Raw genomic sequence first — 16332 nt, forward strand, 5'->3', positions numbered from 1 at the left:
CATAAATAACGATACTTTTGTCTGAATTGTTAATTGAAAGTACCCTCAAGAAATACTATAAAAATGTATACTTAGTCATGTTTTAAAAAAAATACATGCATTTTACTTTCCTCGTATTCGAAATGAAAAGTAGAGTGTTTAACTCGGGTGAAAGGCATCATTTCTGCCTCGGACTATTGGCGCTCTCACTGCATTCGAGCGCCAAAATACCTCGGCAGAAATGAGTGCCTTTCGTCCCTTGGTTAACAATCTACTATTATTAATTTTCTCTGAACATCTACATGTAATAACTACCTCGGACTAAGCACAAATATAATTACAGGATTAAACGAACTTACCTGAAGTGAAGTTCTATCCTGATTATATGTAGTGCTTAGTCCGAGGTAGGAAGTTCCCTTCCCTCCCAAGATTAAGGTCTTAATCTCTTACCCTCTTAATTAGCTCTGAACTTAATGAAGTACGGTGACCATAGTGTTGCCAGGTAGGGTTATATTTTTTTTAGGCTCTGAAATCGCGACGTTAGACGCTGGAATCGGGATACTACATGTAATAACTACCTCGGACTAAGCACTACATATAATCAGGATAGAACTTCACTTCAGGTAAGTTCGTTTAATCCTGTAATTATTCGGCCCTGACAAATTTTTTTTATACTTAGTATTAGTATACATATACTAAATCAGAATCAGAATCAGAAAACATTTATTGCCACGAAAACTAAATAAGTATAAGAAAATTTGTGTACAAATCCAAATTAAAATAAAGTTTTTTTTTACAGACTTACAGTTTGAAAGAGTTTAGTGAAGTAGAAGTAGTAGAACTGCCTACGGGACATATTTGAGGAGCTACCCCCGAGTGGCTCTCATAACCCGGTCAACGTACCGAGGCCTGAGAAGAGATTGAAGAGGAAGAGATTGAGGAGGAGAGAGGGTGATCATGTATGCAAAAATGTTTTTTTTCTACTTGTCATCTGAAAAATAATCATCATCTTTGAAGTCTGTATGATGTCTTGTTCTCTTGCTCCACGACCCGAAATCACCCTGTACTAAGTATAAGAGAATTTGTGTACTAATCCAAATATTTTTTTTTTATTGTAATATATTAACATTTCCCTTAATTCGAAATGTGATCCCCTTGACCTATATCATGTATACTCAATCCCTATCAAACATCCGAACTCCTCTCTTCATACCACTATTCTTCCCGAGCACGTGTACCTGGCTACGAACCCAAATGGTCAATAAACCTACGTGTCAACAACAACAAGCACCCTAGACACCTGCTAAACGTACACCGCCGAGAAGAAAGTCTGCACTGACCTCATCGCTTACGACGCTATAGCTAGTCCCCTTTGCGAGCTTCAAGTACTTCATAGTATATCCAAATCTCTTCCAAAAATCTGCACCACTTCAACCTTTGAGGCCGACATCAACACATTCCAGTATACAGACAACAACAAATGGCTCTACATACTGTCCGACGAAACCAACTGCTTCCTTCAGCGCGCTAAAGAAGTCACACACCATAGTATACAAGACGCAGGCATACTATCACTACCGAAAAACTGCAAACTTCACACCGGATACAGCACGATAAGTCAGTTTACTTACCCTATCATAATACCTGACATAAGAACAGAGGACTGGTTTGAAGAATAGAAAAACTGAATAACCCTGGATTCTTTAAGACAGATATAAACCCATATAGATAAATAAAGCTGGCGTGGACGGCTTCCAAGCCATAATGCGCAAGAGAATGGCCTCCCTGATGCGCCGTATTAGGGACAGCCCCAGCAGCCTTCTGAATACTGTTATGGACAGGTTAGATTGTCCAATAGTAAAAAAATGGAATGCCATGCACATGGACAACAGGAGTGCTGTTGGGCTAAGTTAGTTATTTAATTAATTTAAGTTATTGTAATAATATGCATATATATATATATATATGTTAGTCTGTAAGGTATTCGTAATATGGGCCTTGTTACCTGATTAAAAATTATTAAAAAAAAAAAAAATATGGAGATGAAATAAAGAAAATCAAATCCACAACCTTTACCCAAAGAAACACATTCACCTTCTCTTGGGTTTATTTTACACTTGGCATAATAATGTTAGCTTATCTTGATAGGGTATGTTTCAATAACATAAGCTATGCCGATGAATAGAATAGAATAGAATATATTTTATTTGTATGACATGGTACTAGTACTGTTGAGCCATTATTAGCCAGCTCTGATCGTAGTTGCAATATCTGACGCGTGAACTCAGCTCAGTTTTCGAGATTATAGCCTTAAGAAGCTATAGACTTAAAAAAATTAGACTGTTTTTTTATACAATAATTTTATTTATTTTGTTAATTTTGTTAGTTTATTTTATTTACTTTATTTTACTCCCAGACAAAGGTCTTCTTGATATACCATAAATATGTATAAACCGACAACTACCGGTATTTCCAGATTTCCACCCATTATTACCAACATTTTTATTGAACAGCTTCCGCCTGACCGAACCCACCAACCGAAGACAATATTATTAACTTCCGCCTGATTCAGTTAGTATAAATAATATGTTTAAAGCCTAAAGCAATATTTTTAGAATCTATCTACCTCAAGTTCATTCTTAGAAAACTTAATTTTCGACATACCGGAGCAAGTGAAAGAAAATGTTAAACCTCCCCTTGACTTCACCGAACGTTGCTTTAATTGAATTAAGCATATTTTACTTTCTTATTCCGTTGTCGAAATTTTCCATTTGTTTGATAGGGGGCCACTATCTCTGCTGATGACTGTACGTAACGATTTGTTCAGAAGCAATTTTATAATTTATTTAAATAATTATTAAAAAAAAAAAACAACTGGGCGACGTTAACGAATTAATTATATATTATAAAATAAAGACTAACCCTTTATTTGTAGTTTTAAACGAACTATCAACCATAGCAAACTCGAGAATTAAAGACGATCAAGATATAAGTTTTGTTTCGAGCAACCATGAAAGCATCTTGAAGAAAAAGACACGACAAAAGCAACGTTACCATTTACGTGCATTTATTTTTCATTCTTCGACCGACTGCATATGTGTCGATACCAAAAAATATCATAATTTAGAAATATCAGAACAAGCATTGTTAACAAAAATAACAACCTAAAAAACAACGACACGACGATGACAACCCATTGAGCCAATTTTCAAATATTTATTTTATTAGTCAGCCACCCAATACCATGCAAATTCTTGATATTTAAAGAAGGTACAGTAAAAGCAACCACTTACGTAGTTTACGTACCTACGTAAATTATAGTTAAATATATATTTTTTTTTACAACAATGACAACCTACAAAAAAAAACTCCACGATGACAACCATTTTTTTATTTTTTTCACCAAAATACCATGTAAATTCTTACTTTTTAAACAAATTTTATGTATTTTTATATAATCCGTAATCGGAGACAATTTCAAAGTATTTGTGTTGTGGTAGGAATGTGTTGTCACAAGGAACGGAAGAACGGTGGTGTCAAAACAATTACGACAAAAAAAATAACATGTGATAAAGCCTGCGCTGCGGAAATATACATCCAAATGAATTGTAACGGTAAAGATAAACATTTTTTAAATTGTAGGTAACGGCCTTTTTGAAAGAGGTCCTGCTGTTTTGTACTTATGTACGTTTATCTCATTTATGCCAGAAATCAGCTTTGCGGCAGTAAAGATGGCCACAGATTTTGAAAGAATATTTCACTGTTTCTAATCTATCTTCAAGAAATTTTCTCTTCTTCGACGCCGTTGAGATCGAGCCCGCCGGATGGAACCCCGTTCGAGGAAGTCCAGCGAGCGATCATAAAATCAATGCATTTTGTCAAATGACTTCTTCTTGGTTCCATATTTCTTGGGCAAGTTATTGCACCGAGCACCGAGTATTCCTCTTCCTTCTCCATACAGCGATGAGCTTCTTAGATATGTGCATGACTGAAGATCGTGGTTCGTAACAGTAGAACGAATGCCTTCTGTCCATTCACACGGCCCGGCCCATTCCTTTTTTACAGGAACGTAAAAAAAAATAAGATTGTAGCGCTGCGTCCGTTCAGCAACACTTGTAACTTAGATGATTACTTGTAGTTCGTGACGTCGTAGTTCGTGCTGACTGTTCCGCATCTGATTTGCAACTAACGAAAGTCGAAACGAAATGACGCGCTGCGATCGGCGAACATAGTGGTTATATACTCTTTGATCGGCGGGTCGGGTGGGGACCGAGCACTTTTGAGATCATAGATGCCTATTACTAAAGTTAAGGGATTATGAACCTTCTGTACAGTAGTCACGTTCCATATTTTATGTTAATCGTTAAATTATGGCGGCTTAGGGCGGTAGGTAAACAAAGCGACTCATTATTTAATGAGTATAATGATATTTCTTGAAAGAAAATAACGCATAAGCATTAAGATAAAAGTTAACGATATATAATAATATTTTGACTGTTATCCTGCGTACTGTTTGTTAAAAATTGTATCTCGTCTTCTTTTTAGGGTCCGTACCCAAAGGGTAAACGGGACACTATTACTAAGACTCCCCTGTCCGTCGGTCTGTCTGTCTGTCATCAGGCTGTATCTCATGAACCGTGATAGCTAGACAGTTGAAATTTTTACAGATGATGTATTTAATTTCTGTTGCCGCTATAATAACAAATACCTACTAAATAGTACGGAACCCTGGGTGGGCGAGTCCGACTCGCACTTGTCCGGTTTTTATGTCCTGTGATGTAATTTAATTGCTGATTTGTTTGCGACCTGTTAGTAATAAACTGAAAATAGGTACTGAAAAAATATCTTACCACTTCATTTACCTTGTTGCTAGATTTGTAACAACAAGGTTTATTTGTCATTCAAACTATTTATTTTCACCATAGGTACATCAGACTGTTATTTTCTATCACTATACATACGGTATAGTATACTATAGTGATAGAAAAACCTACTAAGATATAATAACATAACCCGTTCGCAAGTCGCAAAATATGCGATGTGAGAGTTACCTATATATTAATATTTTATTATAGCCATAAAGTTAACCGATTAAATCATATCGGTCTACCCTTGAAGTTTGAGCATTTTACGTCAAGAATGTGACAGTTACGTAGGAAGTGGCGCCCTCAGTAATTTTCTACAATTTCTTGTCGAACTATCTTATTTATTAAGTAGGACTAGACGTGTAGTAATAAATATTCCAACAGTTAACAAACAAGTAAATTTGAAAACTAACTCGTGAACCAGATATAGTAACCTTCTTCAATTTAACTAGCAACTAACAACTAAACAAAAGTTTGCGGAGCGCCCAGTGAAGCATAGCTTGGACACTTGTATAAGTTAACAATTAACTTTTACAAAGTACAATCGTGGACACAGTTAAATAGGGAATATTACTGCAATGTTCTGCCACCAGAGTGCAGGATGTGACTAGCCATATGCTCTATCCATAAATATAAAGCAATTAAATGCTGGGAGGCCTTAGATTCAAAATAAAATTGTTTTTTTTTATAATATTCATTTGGGCTTATGTCGATTTATTTGATTTTATCTTTCTCTAGGGCTTTGACAGGCGCATTACAATATAAATACAATTGTATTAAAGTAAAAACAATAAGAAAACTATTAGACAAAATCTTAGAAAATAATATCAACTTTTGAAAACAACGCCATCTGTGAGTGAGAAAGGCCGAGGCCGAGGCCGAGTGAGAAATTCAGTGCATTATGATGTACGTATAAAAGTATTGACTATCGAAACATTATCAACGAGCTGTTTCACGTTCAAGTGGTTGCATAAGAGGGATCATAGATGGCTCTGATTAAAGTATTACATCGTGGTCAATCAAAAACATATCTTATGTATGGGGAATAAGGGTTACGCGAAAGACACGTTGTTACGACTTTTTGTTCTGAGAAATCGAGTGTTCGCACAGGTGCATGTTGTCCAACTTATGTCATTAAACAAAAATGAGACTTAAATTAAAGGACGTAAGAGTTATATTATGAAAATTGCAATCTTATATTTGGTAGGTAAATTCTAATGTAACCATAATGAGACCGTAATGCAACCATAATGCTACCATAATGCGTCCATAATGCGGGAAGACTTTCTGAGAATCATGTCGGCATTACGCAGGTGCACCGCAGGTGTTATTGAAATGACGACAAATGAAACCATATAAAAGGGAGTAGGGAAGGATCAGAATTCAGTTTTACTTTGTGCTTCGGACCGGCAATTGACTCTGGTTTAATAGTGATTGAAAAAATTACTGGTGAGTGGAAAATCTCTGTTCATTTTTCTAAGTGTTTGACTTTATTTAGGACAAGACTTAGTCTTTGACCTGATGAAGTTAGCCTTTGGAAATTGTGTCTTTGTTTGGCTTTGCGGAAACTATGGTTGTTTTCGTAATGGATAAACTTTGATACTATCGAGCAGTGTGTTTCCACTTTTGCTATTAATTTTAACAGGAGTTTTGTAATGAAGGTTTAACATCTAGTGAATACTCTGCCCATGATATCTATTATTTGGTTTTACTGAGGACAAACGTCTTCAACAAGGCTAAGTTTAGAAGATGTGTTATTTTTCGGACGAATGGGGTCTATGAACTCATATCGTTTGGAGTTAATGCATCCGGGCGGAGTATTTTATTATCATTTTATGCCTTCATAAAATAATATCTAATTAAATTGTTTTGATCAAATATTTGCGTTATGATTGATTATGTAAAATATAATATCTATATGACATAATTTATAAAGTAATAAAAATTATTTGTTTGAGAATAATATCAGAAAACTCCTACTTGTTTCTCTTATGATTCAAAGCCAGATCAGTGTCTAGACAGACAGTAGTCTAGCCTTTCACTTGCTATCCAAAACGGTGACAAACGGCAAATGGAAGGAGGTCTTTCTTTTACCAAGATGAGGGTGTACTTGGCGCTTTCTCTTTACCAACACAGAAAGCGAAATATCTCTCCCTTCCTGGTCTCCAATGCCCAACTGTTAGACTAAAGCGAGGGCATCACGTGCGTGCCATTGAGTGTAAACTCTGCTCGTTTGAAACCTACAGTATTTGGAGGTCTTGTATTTTAAATATATTTATATGTGCCATTTATAGACATAATAGGGACCTAATCTATCCAAGTGCTGTCCCTGCCTCTGTGCAACCCGCCTTGGAGGGGATTAAAAACACAGGCCGTTTAGTTTTGATGTATCAACTTGGCCGGTTGAACGATTAGCTCTCTAATTAGGGAAATCACTTGCGTGTTTTTCAAAGTACTAGGTCTATGGTAAGTATGATCTGTGCTTTGTTTACACTAGAATAGGCCATTGTATTAGGAATAGGGTAGCTTCACACTCACCATTTGTTAGGAGTTAGGGTCTCTTTTAATGCTTGATCTAAAAATCTGACATATATATTTTTCTTCATTATCCTGAAAAGCGTACGTGTAATAGGCAAGGGGTTTAATTGCCTAGATATTCCTATTTTATAATGTATCTGCGTAAAAAGGTATTGTTGTATATAAAATCTTATACTATTTGGTTTTATTTTGCTAAAATTTCTAGTGTTCTGAGGTAGAAGCGAGGTACTAATTATTTCATTCTGGTCTCCAAGGTATATACAAAATAAATTCCTAAAATATCAAGCTGGGTTTAGGTATACATACCGTTCTGGAATAGAAGAATGGTTTGTTTTAGGGATCCCTTGGCAGGCAAGAGCAGTCCAATGGGAAGAGTCAAGAGTGGAATAATGCTCGACTTGATATTTCTGTCTCATAAAAATATAGTAAATAACTGTAGTGCTTCGTTTGTGCATCAGAAAGGCTAGAAAGAGTCTATACTTTCAGTTCTGGGAAGTGGGAAAAGGGATTAGTATCCCTAGCTTTTGAACATAAAAAAAGAAGTAATTTTGATTGACTGATGATTCTTGGCGCTTCTTTCATCAGATCATCTAGGAATGCTTAGGTTGTGAAGCGTTGGTCTTAGCCCGTCTGGCTACAATGTTAGGATAGGTGACCCGATTGATGTTTTGGATTGGGATAAGGCTTTCTGACCCGCATCGAGCATGCGAAGCAGTACGTGTGAACTCACACATCGTTTAGAAGGTGATAGTATAATTATAACTTTCCCTAAAAAGTTAGGGTGTAAATGGGCTTATCCTGGGAGTGCTGCTTCGTATGTTATCCCGAAAGCTTAATAGGCGTAGCGGGACTTCACCAAAACATTTTTAAATTCATTTTACCAACTACATTTTTAACCTCATACTAACCATGTATGCTGCAATTACCTAAATAACATTATATGTAGTAAGTCTTTAACAGCATTTACATTACACAAATAGATCTAACTAAATTGTAATATTAATTTTATCACTGCGCTCGGGGTTCTATTTTAGAGTCCTTCTCTACGCTCAGTATTCAATTGTGGAATCCTTCGCTTAGTTTAAGATTCGATGTACGCCCTCGCCGTAAGTGCGTCGTTTTGCTCCCTTGTGACTCGTTTTACTATTTCTACTCTTGTAACTATTAAAATATTCCTGAAAAATTATTCCTTAGTGTCATAATAAAATATATCTTCAGTACCATAAATATTTATTCCTTAAATTAAGGGTCCAAAATATAGTTGTTACTCATTAAAGAATCTAGGGTTCCGCGGTTCACTTCGAGGGGTTCTAACGCTAGACTAGACGATCACATGGCCAAATTTTAGGGTAAATTCTTAAGAGGTGTTTAGCATAAGAGTAGTTTTAAATAGGAATAGATGGGGTGGTGACATTTTGGTGCCGTGACCAGGATTTAGAATGTACCTTGGGGTACATTTTGGTTTCGGGATCAAGGGATCTAAAAAGTAGACGTCGGCTACATTTTGTTGACGTGAAGCGGAGTGTGTACACTATATTTTGGACTTTTAAGAGAAAATGACTGACCTTTTGGAGATAAAAAGACAAATTTTGACTTCATTATTTAATAACAGGCTTTAAATACATATTTTCAGTTTTCAGTCTTAGTTCAGGGTAATGTTCTTAGAGATACTGCTGCCAGGAAGGTACCCATTTTTCATCTTTCATATTCTTTCATCACTTAGTCACGTTAGGGACTTTTAGGAGCAACCTTCATTTTTGTAACTGCTAGTGTATCTTGTATCTGAGAAATAAAAATAGACACATTAGATTGCCTTATTAAATAGGAAATTTACTAGTAGGTTAAAACTTAAGATGAGTTAAGACAGGATAGCTTTTAGCCGTGTCATGTAAGAGTACTTCGGTTTAGATAATGGGGGGTGAACCTTATTACATTAGCCACAGAACCATAGTGTATTAGACTGATGATGATGAGCAGTGGGGTATAAAACACTTCAAAATTACAAGTAGTCTAAAGGAATGGGGGTGAAGTCAAACTTTTTTGTTAATAACAATGCAAATATGACACTACATTTGACAAATAGATAGCTAGTAGTAGTAGTGTGTAGGTTACAGCAGTTAAGATGAAATTAATTAGGGGTAGACATTCACATTGGGTTCCTTATCGTTAGGTGACTTATTGGTATTTCACTTTCATGGGCATCAGTATTTTATGAATGTACAGTACATATTCAATATGATCAAGTAGGATTAGACTTTAAGGTACCTGACGTTAGGCGCTGCAACATATAAAGCAATCATTCTTGTTGTATCCAGTATAAAAAGCAGCCTTCCTTCATAATAATACTAGAGAAGACATTTAAATACGGGCGTTTTTTCTTGATTTTCTGCTTTATAATCATTTTAACCTCTAACACTGCATTTTCCAATAATTATTGTTGTATTTCATCCATAATTCGCGGCAAAATCCTTTTGTAGATTCATGTGAGTGATATTTCAATCTGTAAATAAGAACTTTCATTGAAAGATTGACACAACGTACATAATTTTCACAAGATTGTTCATGCGGCATTACTGGAACAAAACAATATTTAAGGGCTAAAGTATAATACTAACTTGTTCTTTGAAATTAGTCACACTCCCAACATTTGTTTTATTTGACTTGGAATCACATATCGCCAGTTCACATTTTATGCGAACGTCCATGTTTTGTTTTGAAAGAAAACGTGCGGATGGTTGGTACCATTGGTACATATCACAGATATACTCTGACACGGCGACTTTGTCAGTAGAGGAAGGCGGCTGATTTGAAAAATATAGGCGCAAGATTGACAAGTTAGGTTCGTTTTATTATAGCAATACATCAAAATGACATTTATGCGTTTATCTCGTTACGTTGGTAGTATGAATTTAGTATAACTAGATGAAGCTTAGAGGGAGATGACCGAGCGGGGTGGTCTTGTGTCTTTTGATAGGAGTAGCAGGGATAGTGCAATCATTGCGTATGTTCTGTGAATGGGTTGAGTTTATCTCGTTAACTTGGTAGTTAAGATGATTTTTACAAATGTGATCTTTTAGGGTTCCGTACCAAGGGGGTGCGAAGGGAGACTTTATGGTGCGACTCTGTCCATCTGTCTGCCACATTGCTAATTATCTCAAGCTGATTAAGCTATCGATTTTTTTTATTTTATTTTATTTTATTGCTATTTAAGTAGGGTGGTATGAAGTAATTATAGGTAAAATATAGGGACGAAATGGAACAAGGAGGGTTTTGTGGTTTAAAAAATAAAACAAACATCATTTGTGTACCTACATTCATTAACAACTTAATTTTTTTTATATGGACAATATTCATTGGAGTACCTGAAACAAAAGAAAACTTATTAATGGTTACATTTAAATCATCCATTTGAGGGGGTACAGCATCATTTTGAATACTATTTTAATCTAGGAAATTATTAAACAGATCCACAGGAAATATTGTTTCATCTAGAACAAAACTATTCTTCAAAACTTTAGAGAAGTTTGAGAACCTTTGCTTTACAGGTTGTATTTCCATAAGTTTAGATCACGAATAAGCTAGAGATTAAGTTTAGTTAGTAAACAGAATTAGAATAGGGAGGATATGTAAGCCTAAAGACATTTTCATCTTTTCACTCTTTCATCGGGAACTCTCCGTTTAGGCTTTTTGAAATATTTGTGTCAGATGTAAGCATAAGTTTTAAGCATATAATGAGTTTTGTATTTATATAATAAGATAAAATACCTGTCATAAGTGGGAATAGTCAGTAGATGTACAGTGAAGGCCGATATGTTGATGCTGCGGGGGAATGTCAGTTCTCCAGGAAATGCTGGAAACAGAAAGAAAAAGAGTTAGCTAATAGGGTATATGTAAGAAAACCTATTTATAAGTTTTATTTAAAGTATTTATTATTTACTATAGGTATTTCTACTTAGGGTCTTCAGTTAAGAAAAGGGAAAATTAGGATATTTTTGCTTTACGGGGCAAATTTCTATAAATTAGGACACAAATAGGTTAGATTTAGATTAACAGGATTAAAACTAGGTTAGTTAACATAATTAAAATAATATGTATAACGCTAGGAATGTTCTTACTAGGGACCCTCTTCACTTATTCCTTGGGGTTTTGAAATAAGTGTCGGTCTTTGAAAACATTTTTTTTTTTTGTCAAACCTAAGAGTAACTGTCAACTAGTAGTATGGGGTTGTACTTACTTTATATATTTATTTATTATTCTTTTATTCAAGACAATAAATGGTCCAATGAGTGAATGTTTCTTCAAAATACATTTGTCATGGTATCTTCATAATATAGAGCCAATTTATTTTGTTCCGGTAAACAGTTTATGCTTATCGGGTACCCGGGGATCATATCAGCAGAGTTGTTGGCTTGCTGTAAAAAAAAAAAGATCAGGTTGTAAGCTTAATTTTCTTTATTTCTATTATATTAGATAGGCAACTAATAACAAACAAAAAATGTTTTAAATACTCATCTTCACTAATTATTTTCTGTTTTGAAACATACAACAGTAGAGGGGAGCATTATATATAGAATTTTAACAACAGGGCTAAGTAGTTACTTATTATTCAACAAGAAACCTTAATGCAAGTCTGTAAGGGACAGGAATCATTAGACAGTAGATTTCATGACAGATAGTTCAATTTGTGATCAATTATTTAGTGCTAAAGTAGGTTTAACATCCTCTAAAAGACATTTTTATCTAACAAATAAATAAATAAAAAAAACCTTACCTTGTTTGTGCAATAAATTCTCCAAGTTTAAAACTCAGTTCATGCACAATAACGATATGTAGGCCTGTTAAACATCCTTTATAGACTGATCGTACGCTGGGTCATAGTAAAAAGCACTAGATTCATCCATAAGTTGACGAGAAAAGAGGAACATTGGCCATATAATATTTCTGAGTTCCCACTTCATTTTGTTTTCTACCGATTTTACGATAGATTATATTACGAAAATTACACGAGCGCTCTCAGAGGCAATCTTTGCTTTGCTTTCTGGTTTTCAAATTAGGTCCATCTGGACAATTTTGTTGTCGCAAATCACTTACGAAACAATGTCACATCGTAGATAGACACGACTTCCATTACAAGAATGGCGTCTTCAGTTTTGTTCCAGCGTTTATCGGATGTTTAGGTATTTGAAAAGTATAACGCCGGTAACTGGAATAGGTAACTGTCCTGAATAATAAATATTAAATAAGAAAAAATGAACGTCGACACGTCGTTTCAAGAAGAAAATAAATAGGTATTTAAACAATTGACAGTAGCGAAGGTTGCCATAGACAAATCAAGTTAAGCAGGTGTTAAACGTTTCGATTCAGTCTAGAGGTTTGGTTGTGGTTTTGAAGCTATTAAATTGATTAGTTAAATTTTCCCATTGTATAATGCATCTTTATCTTTAAATTAATATGACGTGCAATTTTAAGGCCTAAATAATAATTTATTTTGCTACGCCATCTATTAGAAACTTACTTAACTAAGTCCGATACACTACATTCATAGACAAATTAACTATACCCGACCCAATTGCGTGGGTTGTGTTCGGTGTGTTGCAGGGGATGTTGGAGCGTGTTTTTGATTTCGTCACATTATACTCACGGGCGCTCGCGCACCTCTAGAAAAGAATATTGTCTATACGAAAAAGCGGGTTTACACTGTCGTTTTCATACAGTATTGAAAGTAATTAATGAATCGATTGCTAATTATTTCTTCATAAAAAACGGATAAGATTGATCTTTAAAAAAAAAAAAAAAATGACTACTTTGAAAATTACTTCAATAAAATTATTTCTTTCTGATATTTTGATCATGTAATATAGATGTCGTTAATAGTCTTGGGTTTTGGCAATAACCTGGCGGTAAGTTTATTTGGTTTCAATTTTGACAGTTCAGTTTGATATTTAATTTGCAAAATAAACAAAGTGAATTTACGAATAAATTATTGTTTTAGTGGAAAAGTGAAGAAAGTGTAGTGGTATTTGATTCAAATTATGTTAAAATGAGTATAATTTGTGATTATTATTGTGCGCGAGTGACAAAAATTAGTGATTTTTACAATTAATTCTACTCGACTTTCGAAATCATGGCAGAGGCTTTATTTATCAACAACATTGAAATCTGTGGAATTGCCGAAAGTGACACAAAGACGTGCTAGTGCTACAGCTGACTAAGGCGTTCACGCAACTGCTGGACTTGAATCAGGCAATCAGGAGATATTCAAGAACACAGACAGAAGAAACCTTACCAGACTGAAACTCATCAGATCAAATTGCATATTAGGATCAATCCTTCAATCACGGTTTCCCTGCGCGACAGTAAACACGACGAATGATGTGCAGTTGCTTCAATAAAGGCTCAAGATTTAAATGGAGAAGGAGAGAGCAAGGTGTTCTTTAGATAATCATTGGCACTCACAACATCATAACTACTATGGATGATTAATAAAACACTCAAGGAAACCTCTTTGCAAGTATGTTTAAAGTCAAGATAAACAGGTGATTGCACGAGCCAAGGACGGAGAGAAGAATCTTTTAGATACACACTGAAGGTGATTTGGGCAAATTCACATCACACATGGAATTTTGGAAAACTTAGTATGTATTCTTTTCTTGTTTTGCTTCCTTTGTTTTTAAAGAATTGCGGAATAAACCATTTATATGTATGAAATTATTTATATACAGTGGATTTCATTTATTACCAACTTGGTTTTAGCGATTATTCGGCCCATGAATTAAAAGCATACTTTAGTGCTGGATTTATGTGGATATAGCAACTTCGGGAGTAGCGACAGTACTTTTCATAAACCATATTTGTAACAAGTTTTTAGAGGTCCCATGCACATATTGCGATCAGAGTTATCAAAATCGGAGAGCTTTACTTTCTTAACTTTATTCATTTACCTACAGTGACAGATGATTAGCAACGGTGGTGACTTTTTGTTCATGGATGGATAAACAGTAGTTCGGAACGTATTCACATTTCGGATTTAAAGTTATACATATGTCTTTATCTCTTTACATTTGCCTATAACACGCAAGTACAACTTTTGATAAGTCCAAACCAATTTCCAGGTTATGTTAGTATATAAAATATATTATCACTTGTCCACATAATATGAAATATAATACTTAATTGGTGTTTAGATCTCTGAAGCGTTAAAATAATTTTATAATCACATGCTTTCTTGATTATTCTGTTTGCAATTCGGTAGATAACACATTTTCAAGAGATATAATTTGTACATAGGTATATGTGCATAGGTATTTGCGTTATATTGTGTGGATTACAGAATTATTTTTGTTAAGTAATTATTTTAAAAAGCAATTAAAAAATAAAACAATAGTATGTACAGTTAGCAGTATTATCCGTTTGTAGGAATGCAAGGTGGGTCATTTTTCTCTGCAACTAACTGTACAGTTCCAACGTTGATTCACTGTGTAGTGGGTTGTTAGTGTTGCGTTTTGATAATATAGCGTTCATTTTAGAATAAACACAAAGCCTAGTAGATCAAAAAAAAAAGGGGCTAAATTGGTGCATTTTTCTTTCTTTCGTATGAGTCAATTAATTATATTAATTATTTAGTCAAAATATTAACAGATAATGATAAATAAATAAGAAATAAAATTAAAATGATTAAAGGGTATACTCGGGATGAATGCCAATAGATTTTGTTTCATTTAGGGCTAGAAATAATGGGTTATTTACTGAATATGTAATTGTGACTTTAATTTCTATTATTTCATTTTGATTACATAACGGAGCCTTGGCTGTCTGTAAAAATCGTGTGAAAGCGTAACTGAGGAGGAATGATTGTGTGTGATTGAGTGTTTATATTTAGTTATGAGTCTGTGATGATTTATGTGAGGGATGTATGATTATGAGATGATGAATGAAAAGTGGACGAATGAACCTTTATTGGAAAAAATGAATTGATACGGATAGACAAGGGCTTGAGTGTAATCAAATTAGAATTGTCGGTATTTGCAATGGGAACAAAACGGGGGGGAAATGGGACATCTGGCTGGAAAAATCTTATCAGTAGGTTAAAGTCCATTGGACTAGACCCATTTAAAGGGTAGATTTTTGTAGCCAGAACTACACATGGTAATAAGCCCAATACGAAACTCTACACACCTTGGCTTGGATGGGATATATCCGACATTCGACATATTTTGATGGGCCGTGAGCGTCTAGAAAGGGCGAGGCTCTTTTCAAGAGGTTAAAGAAGTACAGTTATGTTTTCATGAAAGTGAGGTATATTATTGAGCAAATAATTTTAATGTTATTTATTTTGGTTAAGCAATGCTTTAGTTTAGACGAAAAGGTTTTTATCATACCATGATGGGGTATTTATTTGTCAAATTTAAGTTTGTTTTATATAAAAAAAAGAAACACCCAAACAAACTTAAGTCGGTATATTTTATTCAAGTACAAGACATGCGCCAAGAAAGCGTGACTGAGGGTGATAAGGCCGTGAAAATTAGTTCGAATTTTGGCAATGGAATTTGAAAGCTTCGTACTTATAAGAATTAAAGGTCTCTTCGTTTCGTGTGGGGAGTTTTTGCTGTTTCATTAGATGCTCTTCTACGGAAGTGTGCGGCTCACAGGGGGAAGGAATACCCGACGATGCCGGAATGAACTGGCAAGGATGAGTTATTAGAACTTATCAGACTCACAACCTGGTATCTCATAGCGGAGCGAGGATTCTGGGGAAAAAGTTATCATGGTTCATTGACAGAATTCTGATGAACTTGTTTCAGAACTGAGTCATTAACAGTCACTTAGTAATGGAAAACACACTACACGTTTAAACAGGGGGGGAAAAGCACCGACAAGTCTAGAAAAATAGATTAAAGTTTCCATAGCACACATTGTGAGCCATTACAAAACTTGAATCCATTTTGGGGGT

The 16332-nt window shown here is 34.8% G+C and overlaps 1 protein-coding gene, 1 long non-coding RNA gene and 1 pseudogene across 2 annotated transcripts in view; 1 reads left to right on the top strand and 2 right to left on the bottom strand.

Annotated features, from left to right (window-relative positions):
• The window catches only part of LOC134744410 (uncharacterized), a 60880-nt gene that overhangs the window by 38346 nt on the left and 6202 nt on the right, over nucleotides 1–16332 (bottom strand). The gene's annotated exons all lie outside the window — the stretch shown is intronic.
• LOC134744494 (uncharacterized) lies at nucleotides 1146–1658 on the top strand (annotated as a pseudogene).
• Nucleotides 9031–10100, bottom strand: LOC134743912 (uncharacterized). The gene is made up of 3 exons (XR_010128055.1): nucleotides 9998–10100; nucleotides 9648–9882; nucleotides 9031–9164 (listed from the first exon to the last, which is right to left on the bottom strand). It is a non-coding gene; the product is annotated as an uncharacterized LOC134743912 (long non-coding RNA).

This window comes from Cydia strobilella, chromosome 9, assembly GCF_947568885.1.
Source record: "Cydia strobilella chromosome 9, ilCydStro3.1, whole genome shotgun sequence".
Lineage (NCBI taxonomy): Eukaryota > Metazoa > Arthropoda > Insecta > Lepidoptera > Tortricidae > Cydia > Cydia strobilella.